This window comes from Taudactylus pleione, unplaced genomic scaffold (assembly GCF_031769625.1).
Source record: "Taudactylus pleione unplaced genomic scaffold, aTauple2 ptg000114l, whole genome shotgun sequence".
NCBI lineage: Eukaryota > Metazoa > Chordata > Amphibia > Anura > Myobatrachidae > Taudactylus > Taudactylus pleione.
Window position 1 is genome coordinate 25941763 of NW_028284516.1, and position 22739 is coordinate 25964501.

Here is a 22739-nt window from a genome sequence, read left to right on the forward strand (position 1 = left end):
ACCAGGTCAGGTGAGTGCCCACTCACATGGGAGGGTGATTAGGTCCATTGGGCGAGACCAAAGGAAGAGGTGAGGGTAAGGAGTTTAGCGGCAGAGGATTCTGTAGGAATGTCAATAGGAATATTAATATCACCTAGGATAATTGAGGGAAGATCTGAGGAGAGATAGTGAGGGAGCCAGGAAGCGAAGTTATCAAGGAATTTGGAGGGAGAGCCAGGGGGACGGTAAATGACAGCTACTCTGAGGCTTACTGGCTGGAAGAGGCGAATAGCATGAACCTCAAATGTGGGGAATGTAAGGGATGGTTCAGAGGGTATAAGCTGGTAGGAATAACTGGTGGATAGAAGGACCCCAACACCACCACCATAGTGACCCCCAGGCCAGCGGGTGTGGGAGAAGGCAAGGCCCCCAGAGGATAGAGCAGCAGGAGAAGTGGTGTCAGAGGGTGAAATCCAGGTTTCAGTAATGGCTAGGAGATTCAGGGAGTTGGAGATGAAAAGGTCATGAGTGGGGACCAGTTTATTACAGACTGACCTGGCATTCCAGAGGACACAGGATAGAGAGATAGTGTTTGTGGGGGAGATGTGAATAAGATTATCCGGGTTGCTGTAACGTGGTGGCAAGATTAATTTGGGGGACCGATATGAATAGAGTTTAGTGATGGTGCAGGCACCTGAGCTAGAAAGGGAACCTATAGGAGGTGGGCAGGGAGGGAGATGTGGATGGCAGTGGGGTGAAGTGACAGGGAGAGGAGAGTAGGAGGAGGGATTAGTGGTGGAGTAGTAGGACAGAGGGGGGGTAGAACTGGATGAAAGTGGAGTAATGCGAGAGGAGGGGGGAGAAGGGGAGGAGGAGGTGGATGAGTAAAGGGGGAAAGGATAAAGATGGAAGTAGGGGGCTGAACAGAGGATTAGGTAGAGACTGAGTGAATTTGAAGAAAACTTAGTCATGGTGTTGATAAGTAAACTAGAGCGTTGAAAACTTTAAATATAAATGAAATCTGAACGCAAGAGATTTGTAGAAATACAAGTGAAAGAATAGTGTTTGTAAATATGTATGCAGATTAACAAGTTTGTTATTGAGTGGATTAAAAGTGGGGATCAAATGTGTGCAGAATTTGAATAATAATGTAGACTGTAAGCAGATAAAGGAAGTGAGGCTGGGCAAGAAAGCTAAGATAAAAGACAGTATTTCCAAGTGAAAAGAGGCAAACTGACATGGGCACAAGTATGCATTGAGATATATGTAAAGATTTCTTGATGTGACTGCGCAGGGAGTCCCGGAGTAACAGTCCTGAATATGTAGACAGCAGTGGTTTGTAGATTGTTGGAACTTATCCTCCTTCTGTTTATCTTCGGTTTAACGCAAGTCTAACGCTACAGTTTCGCACTTAAAAAAGCTTTCACTTTAAAAACTGCACTCTCCAGCCAAGGCTTCCAGCTGATATAATGATACTTATACAGAGATGTAGGCAAGTGTGTTCATTAACTCTATATTAATAACTACACAGTCCAGTCGCATTCTTATGACCACCAGCTAATAGTCAGAGTAACTGCCATGTGCAGCATGTACAGCAGCTATTTGTGCTGGCAGTAACTCAATCAGGTGCTGGTAGGTTGGCACAGGTATCTGGAGCCATGCTGACTGCAGTGCATCCCACAGCTGTTGGAGGGTGCGTGGTGGAGTATCCATAGAGTGAACACAACGATCGAGGTGGTCCCATAGGTGCTCAATTGGGTTCAAGTCCGAGGGAATAAGGGAGCCAGGGAAGTACTGGCACGTGATGTTCCGCAGTTTCCACGGCTGTTATTCGCAATGGTGTGATTTGTCCAGTCATGATACACCTTCACAGCAGCACGCGAACAGTTTACAAACTGCGCTGTTTCATAAATCCTACCAACCTTTGCCTGAAAGCCAATAATCATCCCTTTTTGCAACTCTGATAAATTACCACTTTTACCCATGACCGCAATGAGTGATATGTGTGCAGACGGCCTATCGCACACCTTGTATACCCACTAAGCCAGCGCACAGCATGTGACGTACTTCATGGGCTACGCACTGCTGACGTCAAATGTAGGAGATGGCCATAATAATGTGATTCGACTGTGTGTGTATATATATACATATATATATATATATATATACACACACACACACACATTTCTTCAGGGTCCACAAGGAGACAGTGGGGTGTAGGTGGGACCTTGGAGGAATGGACACCAACAGCAAAGCTTTTCAATTGCAGGATCCTCCGGTCCTTCCCCCTATACTCACAGCCCGAGGGCAAATCAGTTTCGTTGGTGTCCGGCAGGAGCTGGGTCACCATTTTTAACAGTGGGGCTGCTTCAAGCAGCCCAAGCTTAATTTTATGATTTTATTTTAATTTCTACTATTTTACACTGAGCAGCAGCAAAAGACTGTCCCTTTGGACATCTGTGCTGCTGCTCCATCACCCATCCATGGCACCATGACACCAAGCCACGGCTAGATACTTCTGAGGGGGACTAGCTAGCAGACTCCCCCGAACCTCAGACTCCAGCCTGGAATCCAGGGGACAGGTAAGGCGGAACCCCGCTTGTGCCCACGACTCCACTAGACCACTGGGGCATTATATACTGGCGGAGAGGCATATTGACAGGCCAGGAGAACCGGTGGTTAACAGCACAGGGAGAAGGTGCTCTCCTTGCAGCCCCTCCCCCAGCGCAGGGCGCTATTCCACTACGGTCTAGCTGTTCCCTGAGCTGCTCCTCCCTCACCTTCCGCCCCCTCAGACGCACGGCAGACATTTTCTGCTTCACAAGTCTCCGGGAACGCTGGGTACAGTCTCCCTGTATACCTCTCCCATGGGCCAAGTTATACAGCACTATAGCCTACCAACCACTGCAGTCTATGTAGTTGATTGTAGTGCCAATTGCAGATGTATAACATTTTTCTGTGTTTGTATGTGACTTGTGCTAGCGCTGATCTCTACTTTCTATACTGTCAGCTTATACCTTTCCCTTTATTCTGATTACCCTGACATACTAAGGTATAAGGGGGTTCATTGTAAATCACATCTCCCATATATATTTGTGAGGACTGTCACATACTATATAGCGTGGTTGCACACTACACTGTGCCATATTACACATACTGCAGGGTGTTCACTGCACTGTATCATACTGTGTATTTTATTCTTGTGGCTATGTCTGGCAGAGGAAAGAATAACAAGCAGGCTGATTATGCTGCTCCTACTCTGGTGTTTTGTAAGTCCTGCTGAGCAGGCTTAGTCCAGAGGACCTCATTCAGGATGGTCTCTGTACTAACTGATGCACAGACTCGGGCCCCTCAGTCCTGGTGCCACCCTGGGCTGCCTTTTCTCAGTACTGACAAAGATTGCGGACCACTTAGCAGTCCCCGTGGTAGTTCCCCCTGTGGGATGGCCACAGCAGGTAACCCCTGCAAATCCTTTGCCTCCCCCATGGTTAGATGTACTGTCTACCTCAGTACAGAGTTTGGCTAATACCTCTACAGGAAAAGCCTTTACCTACTAAACGTGCTGTGTTATCTTCCCAGTCCACGAAGTTATCTGATTCTGATATATCATCTGGGGAGGCAGAAGACGCAGACCTCTCTCACTCTGACTCCATCTCAGGAGATGAGGAGTCACCCTTTAAATTAAATATACTTGCTCTGGTTAGAGCTGTAAAATCTATTTTACAAATAGAAGAACCCGCTCCTAAGAAAAAAATAATCACTTTTAAGCAACAAAAGGTAGTTTTACCAGAGTTCGCTCACTGATCAGGTGAAGCATGGAATATGCCAGGTAAAAGGTTTCAAATTCCAAAACGTTTAAATTCCCTTTACCCTCTTCTGGGTAAACGGGTGGCTGATCAACTGGAAAAATTCTTCCCTGACACCTCCTGAAAAATGGTGCATTTAGAAACCCTCTTGGACTCTCGGGTTCAGAAGATCTTTCTAACAACAGGCAAGATCTCTTTAATACAACACAGAGTGCGCAAACTGCTTCACGGTTGCCGAGTGTCAATTCACACTACAATGCAGACATTGGGATCAATGGTGTCCACCTTAAACATGGTGGAGTTCGCTCAGTTTCACTTCAGGCCCCTTCAGCACCTGATCCTCTCCAAGTGGAACAGGCTACCCCCATCTGCTTCGATCCCAGACAATGGGCCTCCCCCTGGAGGTTCGCCTGTCTCTAGCCTGGTGGCTACAGACATTCCATTTAGACAAGGGTCGCCCCTTTTGGATCCCGGACTGGGCTCTCCTCACCACGGCAAGCCTCTGAGGGTGAGGTGCAGTGACCAGCCAACACTCCTTCCAGGGCCGCTGGACCCCACTCGAGGCAGAGTTACCAATCAATGTCTTGGAACTTCGAGCCATCTACAGAGCTCTCACTCTGGCTCAGGATATTCTTCAGGGCAGGCCAGTACAAGTACAGTCCGACAACACCACGGCAGTGGCCTAACTCAATCACCAAGGAGGCACTCTGAGGCATTTCTTCGAAGTCCACAGGGCACCCGCCCTGACGCTCCTGGATTTTATGGGTTTCTTCTCTTGGTCACTTGTTTCCTTCTCTGTGTGAGAGTGTGATTCTTCAGTGTACCAGTTTTCCTTCTCTCTCCTTCTCCTGCCTTGGGCTTGTGAACAAAACTGAGTTGCCCTCAGGCTGTAGGCAGGGTATAGGGGAAAGGACCGGACCATCCTGGGATTGAAAAGCTTTGCTGTTGGTGTCTGGTCCTCCAAGGTCCCACCTACACCCCATTGTCTCCCTGTGGACCCTATGGACTTCGAAGAAAAAGAGTTACACGCACTCTCTGAAAGTGTGTGTGTGTGTGTTTCATTAACAAACTACACAATATATCGGCGTAGTCTGTCCAAGTACAATTAGGATATTTTGTCAAATTGAACACCTACTACTTCATATTACACTCTGTTATATGGTGTTTTGTATGAAAACATTTACTTGTCCTTAACATCATTTTCATACTTTCCTATTTTCCATATGCATGGTGATTTTCTACTTTGAACACAGAGTGCTTATTTAGGCAGGTGATCAACTTAAGTTGTAGGTGGAAAATGGAGATATTACAGTATGGGGTATCAGCATGAATTTGTTGAATAAGCAGAAAAGTAATGTTTTTCTTTTTATTATTATTTGCCCTATTCACTCCAGTACCATAGCCAAGCCTTGTTGAGGTAACTGAAGCGGAATGTGGTCATTGTCTGATCATGTACTCCACCAAGCTTAATAATTATCGCCCGTTTGAAATACTTATTGAGGACTGCCTTAGTTTTGAGCCCATGGGCTACAATCATGCAACAAATGCCTGAAACCAGCTGCGTGGTTACAGCTTAATGAGAAACACTAATACTGTATAAAGGGGACAAAATAATAATTTCTACAGGTGAACCTGAGCTCAAACAAAATGCTACCACATGATGGTGTACCAAAATGCTGTATAACTGAATATATACACAAGTTAATGCAATAATCCTATAATGATTATAAGTTGCATAGTGCATAATGTGTTAATGAAGGAAATATGGAGCTTCAGGGAAAGAAACAATTTGTTAAATTAGTGGTCTATACTTAAAAATATTCTGTTTAAGCATATGTGTCCCTACTACTATACTACTGTCCTAATATAAACAGTGCATTATTAGCACAATTCTAGTCTGATGTTCATGCTATGGGCACCACATATTGCTGATTTGCATATGATGATGGCAATTAAGAGGCTCTGTCTCTGCGGAATTCTGCTCAGTCCTCGTGATGGCGTTGTACAATAATCCTTTGTGTCCTGTGCTCATTTACAACAGTGACTGATGTTGATTTATTTAAGCTGACTTTAAGTGACTGCTGTGAGTGTCCTCCTACTTATTTTAAGGGCAGATGGTAACAAAAGTACACAATGGTCTAAAGACTGCAGAACTTTATTCTTGTTAACGCTCTTTGGTCTAACGTCCAAACAGAATGACCAGACAATGTAAGAGCAGGGGAGGCTGCTTTCACTGTATGTTCTGTTCTCATTATAGATCTCACAAAGACTGCCTTTTGTAAAGAGTACTGTGCTAGTATGTAGATACTGACACAGCAAAATCAGAAAAATAATATCAAACTCAATGTTTTGCAGTAATTGCAGGAGTCACTGGCTGTGGTTCACACTATGGTCTATATATATATAATTTTAGAGATGAGTGGGTTCGGATCTCCGAGATCCGAACCCACCCGAATTTTGAGGTCCGGGGCGAGAACCGAACATGCGTTTGGTTCCCCCGCCAGGCCCCGGATCTCATACCGAGGCAAAACCATAGAGACGAAATCTCGCAGGTTGCAAGCTTTCGTCTCTATGTATAAAAGGGACCACACGGCAGCCGCCATTTCACTTCGGCCGTGGAGACTGAACAGGGAGGGTGGGTAGTGTAGGGCTGGGAGACATAGTACTACTTACCTGTGCTGGTGCTGTGCTGTCTGCTGTGACCTGGGCTGGTGCACTGCTGATCCATCTGGTGCTGTCACTGCTGTGCTGTCTGCTGTGTCCAACTGGGCTAGTGCTGTTGATGATCCATCTGGGCTGGTGCTGTGCTGTCTGCTGCATTCATCTGGGCTGGTGCTGATCCATCTGGGCTGGTGCTGTGCTGTCTGCTGCATTCATCTGGGCTGGTGCTGATCCATCTGGGCTGGTGCTGTGCTGTCTGCTGCGTCCACCTGGGCCCAAGTTCTGGACTTGAAAAAAATATATATATATAGTCGTTTTATTTTTTTTCTATGTGTGCGTGCTAGGCTTAGCCACACAAGATTCAGCAACGCAACCTAGTGCTGCCCGACTCCAGTTGTCATCAATCTGTGCTCTGGGCCCAAGTTCTAGACCCCCCCCCCAAAAAAGTCTTTTGTATATATTTTTTCTGTGTGAGCACGACTGCACTTGTGTGAATTTTGTAACCGCACCTTGGCTACACTATTGGTGCTTGTGACACTGCTTCAAGATCGCAGAAAATATGGAGGGCTGTCTCATGACAGGAGAGCAAGGCCAAGAACCACATGTTGTAGCTGCCGCCAGTAGTCATCATGATAATGCAAGGCCGTCAACTTCCTTGTCCTCTATTTAAGCCCATTCCCCAGGGCTTAAATCACACCATAGATATGGTGAAGCTACTTTTACTGTAGTAAAGAAAAAAACTTGAAAGGCAAGTTGCCTTTAGATAAACAACACATTGGCAATATGCCATTCCCACACAAAGTGGCAAGGAAAGGATAAGGCCGTAGTAGTAGTAGTAGTTGTTTTAAAATTGTTAAGAAGAGTAAGGCAGCTCTTGAAAAACCAACTGTGTGCCCTGAGCAATCGAAATCACAAATCCCCGAGGAGAGTGGAATTGTGTCCGCGGTTGCCATGTGTGAGCCAGACCTAAATACTAGTGTACTGGAGGATCCTCCCAAGTTCCAGCATTTGTGTGACCTCTGTAAATGTGGGAAAGGGCAGTCAACATCTTGCAGACGTAGTCATTGAGGATGCTTCTGTGGAATTGCTCATGGAGGAGGATATTTTGGTAGTTGAAGGCGCTAAGGATGTTGATGCCGAGCATGTCCTTTGTGTAAGTAAGGCAACAGCTGTTGCCCATGGATTGAAAAAGCCAAAGCCCATTATTGTCATGCCGGGACAAAAGACGAAAAAATCCACTTCTCACGTGTGGAATTATTTCCACCCCAATCCGGACAACAGTTGTCAAGCCATATGTAACCATTGCCATGCAAGAGTGAGTAGAGGGAGGGACCTAAACCACCTAGGAACCTCCTCCTTGTTACTTCACTTGGAGCGCATTCATCAAATATCAAAGTGTATGTCGCCAAGTTCCAAAACTCAAAACGTAACAAGTCCAGTGTCACCTACCTGCTCCCTCTCTGTGGGATCCAAGTGCCTTCAATCTCCACCACCAACACCTGCATCATCAACATCCTCATTCGTCATCGGGAGTAGTCCTGCGGCATCCAATGTTGTTATTCGAAGCATGATTGATTCCTCTCCTATCCGTGTATCCTCAGAAGGATCCTTGATGACTACGCCTGTTGCTGTGAGTGGATCTTCATCCCAGAAGGGGACCAGGAGGAAGACTACTTGTAGCGTGCCCTCCAAAAAACAATTAACTGTCAAACAATTGTTTGCAAGGGCAAACAAGTATGACAGCAATCACCCAGTTACACAGTGGTTTACTGACTCCATAACAGCTATGCTGGTATTAGATGTGCGTTCAGTATCCGCCATTACTGCAGTGGGTTTTCAACAGTTAATTGAGGTCCTGTGTCCTCGCTTCCAGATCCCTTCTAGATTCCACTTCGCTAGAACAGCAATTCCAAGTCTGCACAAGGACATTAAAAAAAACCTTATTAATGTCCTCAGAAATGCAGTTGTACCCACTGTCCACTTGACCACTGATATGTGGACAAGTGGGACAGGGCAAACTAAGGATTACATGATTGTGACAGCCCACTGGGTAGGTGAATTGCCTACAACAGCAGCAGCAACATCTACCAAAAGACAGCTGATACAGAGGCAGGCTACTCTTTGTATAACTGGATTCACTAAGAGGCATACTGCTGAGAACCTCTTAGAAAAACTCATTGAAAAATGGCTTACCCCACTTGGACTGTCCTCGAGATTTGTGATTTCGGACAATGCCACCAATATTGTGAGAGCATTACATGTGGGCGAATTCCAACATGACCCATGTTATGCTCACACAATTAATTTGGGGGTCCAACATTTTTTTTTTAAATTACAGGGGTCGAGCCAAGCTCGGATCTCCCTCCCTGCCTGCCCCAGATCCCTCACCCGAGGCAAAACCTTGCGATCCCACTGACGGGTTGCAAGGTTTTGTATTGAGCGGGCTTAACGCTGATTGGCTGAGAGAGCCGTCTGTCACGGCTCTCAGCCAATCAGCGTTAAGGCCATTTAATATGCACACAGGAAGCAAAAGAAGATGGCGCCCGCCATCCCCCACTGCCGACACCCCCACTGTCAGCATCCCCCGCTGCCGACACTGCTGGCACCCCTGCACCGCTGCTCCACATACTGAGGACACAGTCAGTGACCCCCACACTGCCGACACTCCCACACTGAGGACACCACCAGCACCACTGCACTGCCGACACTGTCAGCACACATGCACTGAGGATACCAGTGGCACCCTGGCTCTGCCGACACCGCTGGGACCCTGCATTGAGAACACCCCTGCACTGCTGACATCGCCGGTACCCTTCACTGAGGACACTGCCAGCACCGCAGCACTGCCATTCCACATACTGAGGACACCGTCAGCAAGCTCTGCACTGCCGACAAAGCCAGAAAACCTGCATTAAAGTCACCGCTGGCACCCCCGCACTGCTGACATCACCGGTACCCTTCACTGAGGACACTGCCAGCACCACAGCACTGCCATTCCATGTACTGAGCACACCGTCAGCAACCCCTGCACTGCCGACACAGCCAGAAAACCTGCACTGAAGACACCACCGGTACCCTTAACTGGGTCCACTGCCAGCACCACAGCACTGACATCCCATGTACTGAGGACACTGTCAGCAACTTCCACACTGAGGACACCACCGGCACCCCTGCACTGTTGACACTGTCAGCACACATGCAATAAGGACACCGCTGGCACCGCTGCTTTGCCGATACCACTGGCACCCTGCACTAAGGACACTGCCAGCACCCCCGCACTACTGCCCCACGGATTGAGGACTCCATTAGTGACCCCGCACTGCCGCTACTCCCGCATCAAGGGCGTCCCTGCACAGCCGGCACTGTCAGCACTCCTGCACTGAGGACACCGCTGGCACCCCTGCACTGCCGGCACTATGCATTCAGGACACTGCCAGGGCCCCCACTCTGCAAACACCGACGGCACTTCCGCATTGAGGACACCACCAGCACCCCGCACTGCTGTCACAGTAAGTGCACTATTGGTGTATCCAACCCATACTGTATAACACACTGTATATGTGTTGGAACTTGGAAGCTGAACTGCCACATGTTAGTGCCGCCCACTGTGTCGCATAGCTTAGTCAGCCAGCTAGCTGGATGCAACCTTTTGGCCTTAACTAGATGAAAAAAAATAATATTGTGAGGTGGTCAAAATTGATTGGAAATGACTGGAAATAAATGTTATTGAGATTAATAATACTGTAGGAACAAAAACATTTTTATGTGATTTTTAGCTGTTTTTATATTTTAAGAGAAAAATCCAGATCCAAAACTAAAACCGAAAAAAAATACACCAAGGAAAAAAATCCAAAACCAGATTCAGATCCAAAACCAGGGGAGATCCAGATCCAAAACCAAAACACGAGGGTTGGCGCATATCTGAGTCTGAATATGGTACAAATTGCTATCTGCATCCATGAGGAGAGATCCATCTGATTTAGAATCAGGCCCATAAAGATGGAAACTATACTGGGATGCAAAAACACAGCTCTGCATCACAAATTTTTATTTATACTTGCTCATGCATGAGCTTACACAACTAAATGGTGTCAACAGTGGCGACCAAACTTTTTTGTCTACCTCCTTGGTTGCTGGACTGTACTATGGAACGCACAGAGGCTACTTCCGGTTCATTCCTTTTTTTCAGCCCCTGAAGGGTAAAACCGATTGGATGAATTTTATACACTGTGGAGACCCTGAATGCCGGAAACAGCTGCACAAGGAACTGGAAGTAGTTGCTGTGCATTTCATAGTGCGATCCAGCAACCAGGAAGTACACAGTCATCCTGGTATCAGAGCAACAGAAGCTGTTGGCCGTGTTTACACTGCACATCCGACAAATTTTGACTGCTTCTATCTCCGAAGTTTGCTTTACACCATTACAGGTCCTACTTCCTTTGAAGACCTTAGGACTGTGGATGGGGAAGTTTGTCACACTTTTCAGGAGGCCTGCCTAAGGAGAGGTTTGTTGGAGGATGATATGTAAACAAACATTCTTAAAATCCCGGGCAACGCCGGGTACTCCAGCTAGTATTATATAAGTCCAGAATACCAGAACAGCTTGGACTGCCATAGTATGATCCAACCATATCTGGGACAGCCTATAGAAAAAAATCGGAAACACGTCACCGATTGACATGGTTATTCTCGGTCAGAGACCACCTTGGTGTCTAAAATTAGTCTTCTTATACTTTACTAACAAAGGCCATTTTTATGGATGTCCATTTTAATGGTATATTTACAATTATAAACTATTTTATTTACATCCATAGTACTCACTGGTATTGGACAGTTATTGCATTATCAAAATTGTATATTATAGCTATAGAGCTATTGTCCCTCTATCACATGATACATCAACAAAAGCCACAACAATCTGTTTTTCCTCTGTATGAAACATAACTTAACTTCTCAAAGCAATGCCATACAGTGGGCAATCATAGGAACTGCATGATTAATACAGTGTAGAACCTGGGTGCAGTGATGTGCATTGTCTGTAAATTGTTTAATTATTTAGAGATTTTCCTTTAGCAGTTGCTTGTATATAAATGCCAAGGCTATTATTTTTTATAAAACACAAGATGTTCTTACAGTGAATAAAAAGGAGATGTAACTTGGGCAAATAATTTCTATTTTATTTCAAAACAAAACAAAGAGATATCTTCCAGCAATAAACCTGCAACAGACCCTTTGTTTAGTAGTCAATATTGCTTTGTGTAAATGACCAAGTATGGCTGATCGCAAAGTGTTGCTTATTCACATAATGTTGCCTAATAACAAGATTAAAAGATGTGCTATATTTAAAAGGCTAAGGGGCATATGTACCAATTAACGGTTTTAGACCTGATAATTATTTCTTATCTAAAAACCGCATGCAGGTGCAGGGACTCAGAAAGGAAGCCCGTCCCTGTTATGTGTAAGAGGTGATAGCTAATCCAATCATGTCACTTCTATACTGGTACCCCGCAGCGCTACTGTGCATGTGCCGCCTGCTGACCACACATGCAGTGGCCATATTGGTACCCCACAGCGCTACTGTGCATGTGCCATCTGCTGATCACACATACAGTGGCCATATTGGTGCCCCGCAGCGCTACTGTGCATGTGCCATCTGCTGATCACACATACAGTGGCCATATTGGTACCCCGCAGCGCTACTGTGCATGTGCCACCTGCTGACCACATATGCAGTGGCCATATTGGTACCCCGTAGCACTACTGTGCATGTGCCGTCTGCTGATCACACATACAGTGGCCATATTGGTACCCCGCAGCACTACTGTGTATGTGATGTCTGCTGACCACACATGCAGTGGCCATATTGGTACCCGCAGTGCTACTGTGCATATGCCGCCTGCTGACCACGCATACAGCACCCAGTGCCAGGGAAGTACCCTCTCCCAGTAATTTTTGCAAAATGTAGCACACGAGATACAGCGGCTAATGCCATATTCAGATGGCATTAGCTGCCGGGGCCAAACTCCAGAATACCTCACATTACGGAGCTTGGTAAATCTGACCGCTTTGCAACCCCTATAGAAACCTATGGGGGCTGCGACTGCTGTTGGAAATATCTGCTGCGGTTCCTCCTCATATATTAAAGTGATACATAATATTTGCAGGTATCTGACGAATGGGTGATTTCTGGGTATATGTTCCAAATTTTAAATGATAAATTGGCTCCTGAAATAGCTTTTACACACTAGTATACAATAACATGTTATCTGCAGTAATATTAGCTACGCACCCCACCCAATGTGTGTTTCTGGTACGTTCTGTACTGTAGCAAGTATGGAAGATACTATAGAGCACTATATACTGTATGGTAAATGTAACAGGAGTAATATCTATGTCCCACCTTTTCTGTAAACATACAGTAACCATATTCCGATGCTGACTGAAGTGGGTAGCCGGGAAGTTGAATTGCATCATCTCAGCCCAACAACAGCATTGTAAACAGTGGCGTAACTAGGGCAGGGCGAGCGGGGTTCGTGCCCTGGGCGCCATTGGACTGGCGGCGCCATGGGGGCCGCCGCCGGCCATGGTACCGGCCCGCCCGCCCTAGTTAGCCAGTGTAGCGCCGACCGCAATGAGTGCGGTCAGCGCTACACATTTGCACAGGACCGGCGCTAGGCTTCCAGCGCCGGTCCTGTGCTGCACGCCTGAGCCCGTTGCCTCCCCCTGAGCGCTTGCCCAATAGCGCTAGGAGGCAGGCTCAGGCTGTGCATAACACACGCATCGCCGTCAGATAGACTCTCATTGACTGCTGCAGCACCCACTGCAAGAGCCGGCCTTCCGTCCGGCTCCTGCAGTGGGTAATGGGACTGACCTCATGACGTCTGTTCCATAATGCTGAGCGCGCCAGCCCGGGCGGACTGGCGGGCGGGAGCGGCATCGCGGACAGGAGCAGGAGCAGTGTGGAATCAGGTAAGTATATTTTTATATATATTTAGTTATTTTTTAATCTATCTGCACAACGGGGGAGGGGTTGGCTACTACTGGGGGGACCTCTACTGGGGGAGGTGTGGCTACTACTGGGGGTGCCATTGGGAGGACCTCTACTGGGGGGGGCGCTACTCTACTGGGGACTACTACTTGGGGGGGGGGACTACCACTGGGGGCATTCTAAAAGGGGCCTATTACTAGAGGCACTGCACTCGGGGGACCACTACTGGGGGCAATAATAGGAAGGGCCACTACAGGGACCACTGGATAGGGGGGGGGTCACTACTGGGAGCCTGCATCAGGGGGACCACTACTGGGGGCACTGCATGGGAGGGGGGGACACTACTGCTGGGGGCACTATATAAGGGGCTTACTGCTAGGGGCACTGCGGGGACCACTACAGGGTGCACTAGATAGGGGGGATCACTACAGGGTGCCTGCATAAGGGGACCACTACTGGGAAAACTGCATGGGGGGACTACTGCTGGGGGCACTATATAAAAGGGCACTGCATAGGGGGGGGACTACTACTGGGGGCACCATATAAAGGGCACTGCATAAGGGGATACCGCTACTGGGCGCTCTGCATTGTGGGGACTGCTACTGGGGGCACTGCATAAGGGGGAACACTACGTGGGGCACTGCATTTGGGGGGGCCACTACTGGGGGTACTGAGTAAGGGAAACTAATTGGGGGCTGTATAAGAGGGACCACTACTGGGGATACTGTATAAGGGGCACTACTATGGGCCTGCATGAGAGGGACCACAACTGCATACTGGGGGTACTGTATAAGGGGCACTACTGGGGTTAAAGTGCATATGGATGGGAATGTTCAGTTTGAAAATAAAGGGGTGTGTCATGTTGACACGCCCCATTTTTAAGTGACCACGCCCATTTTTTTGCCTTCGGCGCGCACACATCGGGGGGGGGGGGCCGGGCCCTCCCTTTTCAAATTTGCCCTGGGCTCCAAATACCCTAGTTCATACTTACCTACTCTCCCGAAATGGTCGGGAGCCTCCCGAAAATCGGGTTGCGCTCCCGACCACCCGGAAGACTAGGCTAGTCTCCCGCAACCAGCCACAGCCAGCCTGCATCCCCTGTTGCCAGCCACTTAATCTGCAGTACGGGGGTTCATTCAGATGACGCGATTTGCGTTAAATCGCATCATCGAAGCCCCGCCCCCGCTGTACAGTGCTTGTATTACAGGTTCTGCACAGCAGGAGGCGGGGCCACGATGACGCGATTGAGCCGCCTCGCCCCCCGCTCCGCCCACCTGCTGTGTACAGAGAGTCGACCAGGCTGTCCCCTCCCGGAAGGGACAGCCTAAAGGTAGGCAAGTATGCCCTAGTTACACCACTGGTTGTAAAATACACTAGATCGTGGTACAGAGCCATGATGTTGTGTAGCTCCACCCCTTCCTGTAAAATGCAGCAAATAGTGGCTTAGTACGGCCGGGGGCGGGGTAGCAATGATGTGTACCTGTGCCCCCTATGAAATTCAGCAAATTGCTGCTTTAAACAGTGGGGGCTGGGACCATGATGCTGTACTACCCATTGCAGTGGATTACCCCCTCCTGGACTCTATCGGAGGAGGATCAATAAAAATTGGCAACTGTGCTCCTCTTACCCTCCGATTAACACAGCTGTACAGACCCTTCCAAAGCTGTGTGCTGGGCACCTACTGATGTCATAGGGAAGACGTACACACAGGTTGTTCTGCTGCTGGCTGAACCTCCCTTGGATGCTATAGGTAGGCCTGGAACTTTGATTAAAAAAGACTCATGAGGTCATTCTAGCTCACACTACAATATTGATTCAGATAAAGATGCAATACCAATATTGAGCGATTGTCAGTCATTGTGCATGCCTGTAAGGTGCACTGCCCCCGTACAGCGATTGGTTTGCAATTACGTTCAAACAGGATTCACTTGCAAAGTGAGTGACTGGTAGTCATGCTGGCAGCAGGAGAGCCCAATGCGTGTCTGGAGACCCGTTATGTCTGCGACAGCTTAGTTATGCTCAGAAGAGTGATGGCCGTCTGATCTGCTTTCAATGTCTCCTATGTGTCTGGTTTTGTATGTGAGCAGCGGATGTGAGATGCTTTCAGTGGGCGCAGGGCCGGATTATGGGGGCGACAGAGGTGGTCGTCCCGGGGCCCCCACACCTAAAGGGCCCCCACACAGCAGCAGCAGCTGCACAAGAGCAGGCACCGTTATTAAGCCCCGCCCACTTCACGGCAAAATCCCGTGATTCGCAGGTCAATCGGCTGGAGGCAGAGCCAGTATGATGCATTTCCATTACAATTGTGTCATTTGGCTCCGCCCCTTTCCGATTGACCCGCGAATCGCGGCCAAAACCGCAAGGGGGCGGAGGTTAATAGCATGGTGCCTTCCTGCCAGGTCCCCTCCCCATCCACAACATGCAGTGCAGATGGTGCAAGGTAAGTGTGTGTATGTGAAATGTGTGTGTGTATATGTATGTTTGTGTGTAATGTACAGTATGTGTGACACATGCATGTGTGGTGTATATATGTGTTTTTCTGTGTGAATGTATGTGTGTGTAAGTATATATGTGTGTGGTGTATGTGTATATATAAATATAGACAATTATATTGATAGGGGCCCCCACAAAGTTGTTGCCCCAGGGCCCCCTCAAACCCTAATCCGGCCCTGAGTGGGCGTCTCTAAGCACTGGCCAGCGAGTGACTCATTAGCATATTTTCACAATTGGGATCATGAGAGGTCGAAGCTGCGATTACACTTGTGTCCACATATCAATCAGGCCCATTGTGTTGTGTATTTGACGTGTGTTGTACACATCACTGTGCTGGGCATAACTATCCCAGCATTTGGGTGGAACATTCCTGTGCAAATCCTGCTTCTGCCGCAGAAATGCAACCAATGGCAATTTTTTTAAATTCACATAAGTTTCTTACATTATTTGCATGGGACTGTGATCCACAATACTGGCAAAAGAAGCTTGATCAGTGGCTAGAATTAGCCAAATTTGCTGTAGAACATCACACCCGACACCGATCCAGGCTGACCTCCACTAAAGATCCCCATCCCCACCAGGGACCACCAGTGCAGAAAGCTCTCAGCCCACCCGCCTGCTGGTCCACCTCCAGTGACCGGCTCCACCCCGGACCAGCCTCTCTCCCCCCCTGTTCCCAGGCGTGCTCAGCAACTCACTCCTGGCCAGGGGTGTCTCCACCGGCGATCCCCATTTCCACGAGGGACCGTCAGTGATAAGAGCATCCCGCACATCCGGCCGCAAGTCCGACCAGCCAACATCGCCAGTGACCAGCTCCATCCCGGTCACACTTTCCACATCCACCCTCCTCCCTGGCTTTTTTTGAATCAGTATCCCAGGCAGACCACCCCCCAGGGGTGGTCCCAGCACACACGCTGCAACCCAGCCTCCCAGCGGCTCACCCATCCACACCTCTGGCTCCGCACCACCAGCGGCACGACCAAGAGCCAACTTCAGCTGCATACTCCGGTCGCTGACCTCCGCAGACCAATCAGAACAGCCGTGCACCTGCAGCACACCAGCAACATGCTGATCCAGCTCACCAACAAACCTGCAGCTTCCAACCTATCTGCAACGGCCGCAACGTCGACCTACATCACCATAACAAAAAACCTACCGGTAGGTAAGTACTGCCAAGACTCGCACCAACACGCGGGACGCCGCACAGGTGTTCCAACCCACTCTGCATATCCCCCCACCCCCCGAGACTTCCTAGACTGTCGACCATAGGTCCAGCAGGGGTGACGTGCAAGGTCACTGAACCGCACGGGAAGGAGCCCCCTAAAAGGGTCCACCTACCTCCCCAGTCTCATCACCATCCATCACTGAACCCCACCCACCTGCCCGGGATCTTAACAGAGCAGCATTGTGACTACTCAATAAAAGATTTTGCCCCAAATTACTGTGTCTCGCTGGCCTCATTTTGATCCTATTCCATTCCCCTTTTCACATTAATCCAAACTACACTCCATACCCAATCACACCCTCCTCACTCCCAAAACACCACCACCACCAGAAGAAACATTCTAATTAACACCACTCACAAACACACACAAGTCATCACCATCACCACTACTAGCAGGAAGAGCGCACCTTACCCCCCTACCCCCATACGTTTTCAGTGCGGGAAAGGTACTCCCACACAAAGGTGCAGCACCCCGAAACCACAACACACCACCCCCTGGTCAACGAGAGCGTAGTTCTACCGCCAATATTGCTGTAGAACAAGTCAATGGGACGTCTATTAATTGTGTCATATTCATAAAAGCAGTATGTTGGCCTGTAGAGAAATAAATACATATCGCTGGGCCTCCCTCCCAAATTTTGCTATTGGGCTCAATACATACTTGCCAACTCTCCCTGATTGTCAGGGAGACTCCCTGAAATGGTAGCCATCTCCCTGTCTCCCTAAATAATCTAGTAATCTCCCTGATTTTAACTTAATCCCATTATGAAATTTATATAAAAAAAATCCAGAGATATATACATTCCAATGAGATTATTAGTATCATTTCATTGCAGTGATTATAAGGCACAATGATCCCTATGGCTACATGCAGTTTATGAAAAGGATCAGTGTGTTTTCATCAACAAATAGATATTACTGACTGCTTTGGAGCTCCTTTACATTTGAATGTAAATTAATTTTATGGCACGCCTCTCAGATGTAGCAGTACACGCCCACTTTATCGACGCACTCAAAGCTGTTGTTTTCACAATCTCCCTGAAATGCTTTTCAAATGTAGGCAAGTATGGCTCAGTGATTGCATGTTACACCACTGAGCAGACCTTAAGATAGAACACCTGGCTATGAAATGGAACACACAAGTGTGTAGACCAACTCCACTGGTCCAAGATTCAATTAAAAAAAAACACATTACATGATGCACACAGATGACTGTAAACTTCCTTTAAGAGTATATTGTTCCAGGATAGTGAGGCTTTGAACCTTGCTATCATGGAATAATTTACTCCGATGGGAGATTTTACCAGTCACCTGTTTGTATGTGTTTGTGACATTGTTTATATTATGGGAGTTTTTCTGCCTACCTCCGTGCAATGAGACATCAGACAATAAATGACAAACAAAAGTTAATAATGCTCGGCTAGTGCAGGAGAGAGCAACCAGTACAAATTGAAACCTAGAGATTCACCAATATACGCTAAAATATATTGCAAAACAGTAGTGATTTCAATTCATATTGGTGCTCAGAAAATAAATAAAAATGTCCCATTATGGAGTTTTTTTAATAGGTTAATGGTCTTCCAGTCACGTTCCTCAGTTATCTTTCAATTGTTGATAAATATGGATTGGGCACTTCTATTTGTCCATAGTCCTAAGAAATGCCATTTAAAGTCTCCAATTTTCCTCCTCCTTAAGAAGTATTACTCCCAACAGAAGGTTCTGAGACAGAAGCCTCAAAAACAGCAGTGGTTAACATGTTAAACATTTTCCTCCTCCTTACTCCTTTCTTATTACAATAAGAAAGGAGTAATAACTGATAGGGGAGCAACATTTTTAATTTATCAGAACCCAAAGACACCCATTATATACATTCTGCCTAAGATACATAAAGATGCAGAACATCCTCCAGGGATACCCATAATACTGTATATGGTAATACTAAAAATCCTCCAGGGAGACCCATAATACTGTATATGGGTATTGATTCTCCAACCACCAATCTCTCACACTTCATCAATTTTTACTTGCAGCCACTAAAAAATTAAATCACATCTGAAAGATGCAAGAGATTTCTTGGCCCATTTAAATTAATTGATGCCCTTTTTGTAACAGCGGATGTTAGTTCACTTTACACTAACATAGAACATGATTGGGGACTTAGGGCTATCAAGGAAGCCCTGAGTAATTCAGACCATGACCCATTTTTATAAGCATTTTTAGTAAAGGGCATACATTTTATCCTTTTTAATAATTATTTCCTGTTTAGGGAGATTTTTTCTCCAGAAAGTTGGTACAGTGATGGGCACTAGATTCGCCCCCAGTTATACGAATATCTTCACGGGACAGTGAGAATACAGCATAATATGGAATTATAATGCATTTGGGGCAAATCTAGTGACCTGGAGAAGATGTACTGACAATATATTTTTTGTTTCGAGAGGAAGTTGAGATGTTTTAAATGAGATTTTATCATATTTAAATAATAATGATTGGAATATAAACCTTATATCAGAAGTAGCCACATCAGAGATTCATTTTCTAGATATAACTGTATACATAGAGAACGGCCAGTTACAAACGAAGAACTACACCATACCGACTGATTCCAGAACATATATTAATTCAACCAGTTGTCATCATAGCAACTGGTTGGACACTATACCTAGTGGACAGCTAAAAAGATTATAGAGAAATTGATCCAATAAGGATGTTTTTTTGAAACAGGAGGATGAAATGACGGAGAACTTTCTGTCTTGTGGATATAAAAAACCTTTCTTAAGGTGGCCATACACGGTGAGATTCAAAAGTTGGTCAGATCAGTTGCACAATTTCCCTTGAAAATTCTTCTCTTCAGATACAGAACGATTTGTATTTAAAATGCAACTATTTCACATATGACCATTCGATTTGATCAATCACATCACATAATGTGTGAAAATTCCTACACAATCAGTTGAGATCTCTCTGTAAAACCATCTGATCTGCGATCCAACTAGATGACGATGGGGATGCGCATCGGGGTCGCAGAAGTCTCAAAATACAACTATTTTCAAATGATTGGTCTGTCCAACCTGTAGAAACTGCCCAAATTGTGTGATCAATCGTCCCGTGTATGGCCAGCATAAGAAAAAGTAATGGAAGAAGTGTCTAAGATAGAAAGGACCACATTACTGACATCCTTGAAATCATCTACAAAAAAAGGAAGCAGAATTCGATAGGGCCTTTGTTACAAATTTTAGCTCGTAGCATAAATGGTTGGAAAAATCTATTAGAAAATATTGGCCAATCCTTCTGAAAGATTATATTATATACTCTTATATTATAAGCTTCCACACAATACTACTTGCATCTATAAAAAGGCTCCCGAATTTGAGCAATAAACTAGTTAGAAGCTATTTAGCTCCTGATAACAAAGGGACGATCAAATCGATGGGCTTCTACAGGTACCGTAAATGTTCAACATGTAGTATAGGGTAGTGGGGCCAATAAGATACAGGCGATTTGAGATACAAAATATGAAGTTTAACATCACTGATTTCATTATGTGTAATTCAAAGGACGTAATCTATACCTTAGAATATACATGTGGGAGGTCCTATATAGGCCGTACATCAAGACCCCTTAAAGTCTGCATAGCAGAACACTTAAGAAATATTAAGAAGGCACTGGAGACTCATGTACTTTAAACACACATATAATTAATAACCAAAGAGATAAGGCACTTTTATGGCATTAAACAGGTTAAGAAACAAATGAGAGAATGTGAAACATCGACATTAATTGGAAAAAACTGAAATGGAATTAACTTACTGTTTTAACACTTTGTTACCCAGAGGTCTAAATAGTGACTTTGAGTTGAAGTGTTTTTTTAAATAATTCCACTATGTTTTTTTTTTTTTATCTTTATTATTATGGTCTGCATTTTATATTGGCATTCCTTGGATGTTGGTAACTTTTATAACAATCTTCTTAACAGTTTTATACTTTACTAGTGTGTATATATTTGAATGTGTGTTTACATTCATTATCTGACTCTAGGGGGTAAATTTACTAAGATGGGAGTTCTATTTAAGAAGTGATGTTGCCCATAGCAACCAATCAGATTCTACTTCTCATTTATCTAGCACCTTCTAGAAGATAATACCTGGAATCTGATTGGTTGCTATGGGCAACATCACTTCTTAATAGAACTCCCATCGTAGTAAATTTACCCCCAGGGATCAGTTATGATGTCTAATGTTATTATTCCCGATTGTTATGACAACTGACAAAACACAATGTTTGGGTCATTATCCCTTGTGATTGAAATAGGAAAACCTCTGATTGTATGAGCAGAAGGGACCGATTTCACCCTTATGAACGAATCAGGGAAATGACGTCACCATTGGCACGTGACTGGAAGACCATGAATCTTTAAAAAAAACTATAGAGGGACAGATTTATTTATTTATTTATTTTCTGAGCACCTATATGAATTGAGATCACTACTGATCAGGCACTAAGGCCCTGATTCAGAGCCGGACGCTCTGACAGAGCGCTCACTCTGAATCAGGGCCGTCCTTCTTGATTTTTAGAGCAGCCTCTTGGCCGCTCGCATAGCTGTGGGTTACCACCCACAGCTATAGCGAGTGGCCTGGAAGATGGTCGCGATGGTCAAGACCATCGTGACCATCGGGCTTGCGACGAGACCCTTGTGGTAGGGTCTCGTTGCCCCAAGCCCTAGAGTGGTTTCGGCAACGCAGTGCTCGCGAGCGGGTCTGAATCAGGCCCTAAATCTCTACTAAGAGCATCAGTGAGGTCTTCAAATTGTCTTAGACCTAAAAGGGGCACTATTTGGACACACTATGGCATAAGCCTGTTTTTATTCATTTATTTATTTTTAAAGAACATACAAAATGTGTACTTTACACTCCGACAAATAAAATCACACACCTGTGTCTATACAGAGATATGGGGAGTAATGTATTAGCCTGCCAGATGCAGTCATTGGCGGATTCAGGCGAGTCTATCTGTTCTGATGTTTTTTGTTTATTTGTTTTTAAAAAGTGGCAATAATTTAAACAGTAAAACCAAACTGCGTTTTAAATAATTGCTGCTTTTAAAAAAATAGACAGACTGGGCAGAATTGCACCGACGCCAGCATCTCGCAGGCTATTCCATTACCCCCATGATCGCCACTGACACTTGAGCCTCCTTGTGCTTGAAGAGGCAGAACAAGGCAAGGAAAGGATGATAAAATGCAGTTGGAGTACGTCTGCGTCATTGCAACTTAGACTCAAAGGGAGACCAAGCTACACCTGTATTACCAGTAGCCGTGTTGGTTGCAGGTGAGCGAGGCCTGGTACCGAAGTACACTGATGACAATGACTACAGCCAGCTTTAGCAAGTTATTGCAGATTCACTGGGTGTGGTAAATATTACAGACGGACGCATGGCCGGCGGTTCAAATCCCGACAGCTGCTGCCCGGCAAGGGTGACAATCCCAATCGTTCTAAGGTAAGTATCGCTAACTTAATTCCCTACCCTAACCCTCCCTTAGGGGTGCCTAACCCTAACCTCCCCCCCAAGTACCTAACCCTAATCCCCC